Genomic DNA, 6,994 nt, shown 5'->3' on the forward strand with positions numbered 1-6,994 from the left:
ATCGGTGAGACCGATTTGCCTAGGGTTTGTGGCAGTGGCTATGACATTTGAAACTCGGTGGCGCCGGATAGAAATAATCGGTGGGACCGAGTTTGACTTTTGGTTTAGGTCATATGTGGATGTGGGAAGGTAGTTGAGGGTTTTGGAGCATATCACTAAGCACCTTGAGCAAGCAAGCCATTAAGCAACACCTCATCCCTCCTTGATAGTATTGGCTTTTCCTATAGACTCAATGTGATCTTGGATCACTAAAATATAAAATGTAGAGTCTTGATCTTGAAGCTTGAGCCAAACTTTTTGTCCTTAGAATTTTGAGGGATCCGCTTTCCTCATCCATGCCATGCCATTTATTGAGTTTTTCCTGAAATATTAATCTTGGAATAATGTTAGCTCAATGAGCTATATATTGTTAGGAATTATCAAAATCATCCGAGGATAGTTGCACTTTCAAGAGGAGAGGAGGACGGGCAGGTGGATGGTTTATCGGGGTTTTCGGTGTAGTGATTCTACATCTACAAGTGGTTACTTAAGATTTTTACATGCAAAGTAATATGGAGGATTATGATTGGTAAAAGGGGATAAAAGGGCCCATACTAGTTGAATTCGTGTGGGGAGGTGGGGGAGAAAAATTTCTAGTTTGGAAAGAGTGTTTTCGCTTTGTAGGTCATTATTGGTTTCGGTGTGTATCTAGGTTGGATTTGTGGTCTGGCATTTTTAGAAAGGAATGTCATGTCAAAAACCGGAAACGGGAGCTGGGGGATGGGTTCAGCCTCTTCGTCGCAGGGCACAATGGCAGGAATCGCTCCGTCCCCAGAGAGCGCCGCCGCCGCCGCCGCGTCTCTCGATGAGGCGGCCGACCGCGGCGGTGGGCCGGTCCGCACGCTTACCTGCACTTGCTGGGGCGTTCTTAGTCTCGTAGGAACCCCGGGCGCTGATTGCGCTCTCCATAGTTCGGCAGCCTCCAGCACCGTTTCCACCAAGACCAGGAAGAGGTGCAAGGCCTGCAAATTCATGGCGGCCGGGCCGTGTCGGGATGCCTTCGTCAAGGCCATGCGTTGCGCCAAGTATGCTGCGAGCAACGACATGGATTCCAAATTCTGCTCCGATGCTTTCCAGAAGATGTTCAGATGTATGGAAGCCAACAAGCACTATGAGGACATCGACCGCTGGGTGATTAACTATCAAACCCAGCCCTCTACAGAGTATGACGGGATCTACGTCTAGCTTTTCTTTCTTTCTTCATGGTAGTTGCAATATCATCTACTACTCCTATAAAAAGAGGAGAGGGGCAGATCCAAACAATCTTAGCCGTCTAATCACGCAATCTAATGGTCCATAATCCCTTCATGTTTAACGCTAACAAGCCACCAATCCATTGACCGCTAATCCTGCCCGCCTTCGTGAAAAAAGAAGCAAACTGCCTCGTTGCACGTCCCGCAACACGACCTTCGCCCGCTCCTCTCTTGTGCGTGGTTCCAGTCGCCCTCTCTTCTCCACGTTTCTCTCGCGGCACGACCTCCGCTGCAAATCCTCTACTCCTCCGTCGCTGCCCCGATCCCCCACTCCGCCGTCGTCTGCCGCCGCTCCGATCCTCCACGCCGCCGTCGTTCCAATCGCCCGCCGCCGGCGCTCTTCGATCCTCCAGTTCAACGCCGGCCGCCTATACGGTGAGTCCACCGAAGCCGGCGGAAGCTGCACGCCCCGCGCCTGCCTACCTGGGGTTGCGACGGCCGCATCCGTCGGACGAAGCCGCGGCCATAGCCGTCGGAGGAAGCCGCCGCCACTGAGCCCTGCCGACCAGGGGTTGCGCCGGCCGCCCGCCGATATTCTGCTCGGCAGGACCCCGCACGCCCCCGACGACGGCCGGGACTGCCAACGCAGACGCCTTACTCCCTGGGGTTGCTGGCTGCTGTCGATGCCATCTGCGTGAGCCATCTTGTTCTCTCTTCTCTCTTTATCTATATTCATCAATTAAGCACAATGTTCATCCATACCGGATCCAGTACAAGATCCACTACAAACTGCGTGAGCCTCTCAGTTTCTTAAGGAATAGCAATAACGGCCCCTCCTCATCTCTCAAAGCCTCTTCCTGATTCTGTCCATTTCTTCAGGGAATTCTAGGAGACTGTGGACCTGTGGTTATCGTATATTGGCTCGGAGATTCTTCACCTGGCAATTTCCAGTGACTAAAGGGACAGGTTTTTTAAGGGCTGAAGCACTTTATTCAGTCAAAAATGTTCGATGGAATCACAATAAAATCTGGTCTAACTGACAGCCAAACATGCCGTCCAAAAACTAAAGTAGTAGTAGCTCTAGCTAACACATGTGCTTCAACATTCAGACTTCGATTCTCATGAGTAATTTGCACCGATGCAAAACCTGCGCACTTCAAATTGATCTCCCTGCTGATGGCTTCAAATGGTCCTTTGTATATTCCCTTGACTTACTTCACAGTGGATGCACAGTCTGTTGCAATGACTAACGGGCCATGTTAGTTTCTGCAATAGCTCATCTCTTAGTTCTGTAATTTCTTGGATTTGATGGCCCTAAAAGTATGTGTATTAGGATTGAAGATGCATGAATCATCCCTTGAGAATGGAGATGAATGAGGAAGTACTGAGACAGTGAGAGATGAAATTCAAACCTGGTAAGGCAGCACAGATCATTATCTATTTTATTCATAAAATTGTACATATCCGTTTCTGGTCTTTTTTGGTTCTGATTGGTTGGAAATGATCCTGGTCCAAGAAAGATGTCACAAAGTGGTATACCAAAACAAAAGCTAATGCTTCGATTCAGATTAATGTAATTTAGAAGGTATTACAAATTAGGTACAAACTATTGACTTCAGACTATACCTTTTTAGCCTTGAATTATCGAGTTTGTCTTTTTTAATTATTTTGTCCCTTTACATACATGGTTCCGTTACCAAAATCAGGGAGGAGTACAACTGGTGGTGGCTTCGGACAGTGTCAGTTGTTGTTTTGACGGGCTCTGCCTTCAGGTCCTCTACCGGCGATGTCCTGCGCCATCAGGAACCCCTCATCCGCTCATCGCCATTGTTGGGTTTGTTTAGCTTTTTGCATGATAATTGTTTTATTACTTATACATGGAGTATTAGGTTGTGTTTTCTGCAAAGATGTTGTACATGTGGTTCATTCCGCTTTTATCTTAATGATTAATCGACTATTGAGGAGTTGCACATATCTTTATAAAACATAATTTTTGGATTACGTTAATGATTCAGATGTTCTACCTTGATCTATTATGTGCATCAAACGTTTACAAGCACCGTCTCCACTACTTCCACCTATCCCTTTTGTTACTTTCTCCCAGTTAGGTTGATCCCCAATTCTCTATTTCGGTTATCCCCTCATTATTCTTGGGCAACTGTTAAATTAGTGGTTGTGCTTTGCTCTAAATTCTTTTAAGGTTACAGAATGTAGGTTCATTTAGTCGGCGAGGTAGATTCATAAAAAAGTATCTAATCCATTCATTTATATCATTTCTTAGAAAATTGTCCTAGCCAACTTGAATTTCAACCAAACATTTAGATATTGCAGTGCAGTGTTGTCTCCTGAGGTACATCATCATCTAGCATAGTTCCTTTCCTTAATATCTCTGTGTGGTTCATTACTCCATTTTCCTACCAAAAGATCTTGTAGTCATGGATATATTATGCTTTTCGCAGCCACCAAAAGTGGAAAGAACAGCAAGAATTTTTTGTGACCATGAGTGCTTCCTGCCATGGTGTGGAATCTTATTGTTGTATTTTCTATAAAACTCTCTCCCATAGGACTTGAGAAATAGACTCCCACATAACCTTCGGCACCCTCTCCACTGCAATTCAGCCATGACCAATCAGTTCGCATCCTGCATCGCTCTGCAGTAGGAGAGTCCATAAGAGAAACAAGAGGAGAAGCTACTCGGTATCCCTACAGATTTTGTAGCTCGTCTTAGAAAAGAAGATAACATTAGGGAGCAGCAAAACTGAAAGCGTATTGTGATTTTTAGGAGACTTTCTCATCGGCTACACATTTTTTGTCTTCATGTGTTGTTTGTTTTCTCTCATAAGTTAAATAGTTTATTGGTGTTTTTTTTATTATGAAGTGGGTACGACAGAGTAGCCAAGTAGTTAATCATTTTATCTTGTCTTGGACGAAATATATGTACTATGCTAATGGTTTATATGATGACCCAGTCCCAAACTTGTATTTAAATTCAACATGGTTTGTTACATACTATATTGTCTGAAAAGGTGTCAGACTAGCTTGAAGAATACGAGAGACAAAGAATTGGCTTTGTTTTGTTAAGCTAGATCCCTTACATGTGTAATGTTTATGTCATCTCATGCCATGAGAGTCACTGTTTGTTCAACTAGGTGATACTGTTGCCCAAAATGGCTCGACCAACATCATGGGTCAGTGTGTCACTTAGTTTGCCAAAGTGCAGAGAGTTCGCACCTTAAAAAACATCGTGTGGCACATGTACAATTTGCAACTTGAAATCAATAATACTACCAGCGTCTTAGGTTGCTGCATGATCATGATTGTTTTCTTAGTATGTTGTTGCCCTTTCAAATAACATCTTTCTCATCTCAATATTTACTTAGCTCTGTAAATGAATTGTTGTTAACAGAAGCAAAAATAGAAACTTAAATAGCTTAGTGCAAATGTGCTCACAGAAAGAAGAATGTCAACCAGTATTTTGATACCTTATCATCAGTCTTCTGTCTACTTGCCAATCCATTCATGTCATATACTCATTTAGGAAGGCAATTATTTACCATAATTTCAATGTTTTGCATCTTGATTTATTTGCATAATATTATCTACCATCTATTGGAAAATTTGACGGGCATGGATAATGTGAAAGGCATTGTTGCCCTGTTCTTGGGCTCGGTTCCGCCCTCATCGATCTGAAAGTGTTCGGGTTAGTCTTTTCGATGCCCCACAAATGTTCAACGAATTGCTTCTGAGGGGGGCGGCTGTCATTTGTGTTACAGGGATGGAATGGGCGCATCGGTAGTGAGATACTGCAGCAAATGTTCAATGAATTTCTCTTGTTTTTCTCTTATTTTTCCTTCTGGGCGTGATTGTGTTGTTTGCCCCGGCGTGGAACTCATTCTTGTATCGGGTGGTTGCTATATTAAAGTAGTGGGGCGAAAGCCTATTTCGAGGAATGGTCTACAATTTCTTTTGTCTTTTTCTTGGAACTTCATCTAAATGTTGGTTGCTGTTGAGAGTTTTTGTTCCAATCAGATCTTGTATCCGCTGTAACCGAAGGTGATCATGCTAACATGCCACAGATTTAGAGTAGTGTGTGGGATTTCCAGTAGAAGAGTAGCTTCACAGATGGCTCTTCTTGGCGCCGCTATCTCTTGTGTGGAAGTCCTTGCCGTGCCCATGTCAATGCAAGCCGCAATGCATGAGACTAATATTATCAGGCACTCCACATTGACTGGTTATTAACTGCTATGTCCTTTCGTTTATTCCTAAATAAATGAGATATTAGAAAGTGTGCTGTCTAAGTTTGGTTCATGCCATGCAAAAGATTATTTAGATTGTTTTCTCCAGAAAAGAGAGCATTCAAATTGGTTGGGTGGAAACATATTCTTAAATTATCCGGTTTATTTTTGTTTCTTTCAGGCTTCAATCTGGAAATAGATTGTTCAAAGAAGGAATCTCATTGTGACCAATCTTGAAACAAATAGTATTAGTCGAGACGTACGTTGCATGTATATGTTTACTAGTAGTATTAGATGCGTGTTTGCTCTCCGTGGTATCCGAGTTAATTTGTCTGCTACCGGCTGGATGAACTAGTGTCTATTTACTGTTTTTGTGTATGTGTTAACAAAACAAGCACTGCCACATGGACGATATTTTCACGCACGAGTTCGACAGTTAATAAACCAGATCCGGAGACTTCCCATCTTTCTGTGATCTGTGCTGTGGCTCTGGTCGCCGGAAATAGCCGGATCTGAGGCTCTCCCAATCCCTGAGCCGTAGGTTAACCCTCACCTAGGTTAACGGAATGAGTACTAAACATACCTTGCATGAATTCTAAACCATAAAACATTTAGATTAACTAGTAAGCGTGCACGTGCAACGCACGTCTCCACCAATACACACATAAAATTCGTTTGAGTATAAAGTTTAAATTTGTATTCTATAAATACTGAACAATAGAACAAAGCATGACAAAGATTAAATCGATGCACAACAATATGCATTTTTAACATCAACTTGTAAACGATTCAGGAACATAATATCATATGAACATAAATATAGTGAGTAATCATGCATGCAAGGCATGTCTCAAATGATTTATGCAGTAAATCAAACATAAGGGACCTTACAAATTTTATGGTAAAAGAACCAAGAGCAGACACTGAAGTGTTGCAATGCAACCTAAGGAAAACCCGATACATCTTTTATCTAATATGCGTATGAAATTCTCGCACAAAATGGGATGTCTTCTTAAGATTGGACCCTTAAAACTTTGGTAAGTATATCAAATATTGGCATAAATGGAGGAAGCTGCTACTATTCCACATAATAGTGGCTACTATTAAACACATGCTATTGGATCATGCACGCACACTGGCAGAGTGCCTTATTTTCATGTTCAACGTTACTTCTTTGACTGTACTGTTGATAATCTGGTTCAACACAAGCAGTGGCACAATTTCAGAAGTCAAATTTCAAGAATCTTTATCCAAGAGGTCAAATGAATTAAAAATATCATGAGTAACAAACATTCATCCTAGTGCTATAAACGTGCATTTATAGGAAATACGTGAATGAGAGGTATCTTTTTTCAATAATTTCTTGTTAGGACATAAAAGTATTAGTACCTTTGCTCAATCCCTCAAGTAGTAGAAAGGATCACTGCGTATTGTGAACGTGAACTCCTGACCAGTTTTCAATGAGGCAAATCTTGAATACTAATTTCTGGGCCTGAATATGTTAAATCTAGCTTATATCAGAGCAAA

General features: G+C 42.4%; 1 long non-coding RNA gene across 1 annotated transcript; it reads left to right on the top strand.

Moving 5' to 3' along the window:
- Positions 1 to 797: 797 nt before the first annotated feature.
- On the top strand, positions 798 to 5,220 carry LOC125513969 (uncharacterized). The gene is made up of 2 exons (XR_007286222.2): positions 798 to 1,926; positions 2,112 to 5,220. It is a non-coding gene; the product is annotated as an uncharacterized LOC125513969 (long non-coding RNA).
- Positions 5,221 to 6,994: the final 1,774 nt, after the last annotated feature.

Source organism: Triticum urartu, chromosome 6A (assembly GCF_056163025.1).
Source record: "Triticum urartu cultivar PI428250 chromosome 6A, HENAU_Tu73, whole genome shotgun sequence".
Taxonomy (NCBI): Eukaryota; Viridiplantae; Streptophyta; class Magnoliopsida; order Poales; family Poaceae; genus Triticum; species Triticum urartu.